General features: G+C 43.1%; 1 non-coding gene across 1 annotated transcript; it reads right to left on the bottom strand.

The window, feature by feature from the left end:
- Positions 1 to 318: 318 nt before the first annotated feature.
- Positions 319 to 426, bottom strand: LOC115896012. Its single transcript, XR_004056042.1, has one exon. It is a non-coding gene; the product is annotated as a U6 spliceosomal RNA (small nuclear RNA).
- Positions 427 to 778: the final 352 nt, after the last annotated feature.

Here is a 778-nt window from a genome sequence, read left to right as displayed (position 1 = left end):
TGTGTGATGGGCCATGGTCACTCATATTTGGTTCAGAACAAATCTCTTCAAATATTTTACAGAGTTTGACTCTTTTCACTCATACTACTATATCAGACAATGCAGCTCCAGATCCTAATATTCTAACTTAATCAAAAATCATAATTTTGCCCATTAGTTCGATTACATTTGATACGAAATCCTTTGTCAGATCTACTGTCAGGAAGCCAAATGGATTTGAGATTTGCCTCCTCTCCAGGTTCACAGAGACCTTAGGGCCGAGAGCTGAATGAGAGAGGAAGAATGAAAGCTTAGCTAAGAAATGGAATTAACTTATATAAAAATTTTTCAATTTTAATTTTATATTGCGTGTCATCCTTGCTCAGGAGCCATGCTAATCTCTGTATCGTCGTTGCAGTTTTAATAAATGTGTTCCGAAGTGAGCATGAAATTTAACATTTAAAAAAATGTCTGTAGGGCCAGGCACAGTGGCTCACACCTGTAATCCCAGCACTTTGGGAGGCCGAGGTGGGTGGATCACCTAAGGTCAGGAGTTCAAGACCAGCCTGACCAACATGGAGAAACCCCATCTCTAAAAGTACAAAATTAGCGGGCGTGGTGGTGCATGCCTGTAATCCCAGCTTCTTGGGAGGCTGGGGCAGGAGAATAGCTTTAACTGGGGAGGCGGCGGGGGTTGCAGTGAGCCAAGATCGCGCCATTGCACTCCAGCCTGGGCAACAAGAGTGAAACTCTGTCTCCAAAAAAAAAAGTATGTGGTAGACCTGGAGGCACATAATCA

The sequence above is a fragment of the Rhinopithecus roxellana genome, unplaced genomic scaffold (genome assembly GCF_007565055.1).
Source record: "Rhinopithecus roxellana isolate Shanxi Qingling unplaced genomic scaffold, ASM756505v1 contig4360, whole genome shotgun sequence".
NCBI lineage: Eukaryota > Metazoa > Chordata > Mammalia > Primates > Cercopithecidae > Rhinopithecus > Rhinopithecus roxellana.
This window is presented reverse-complemented; position numbering and strand designations above follow the sequence as displayed.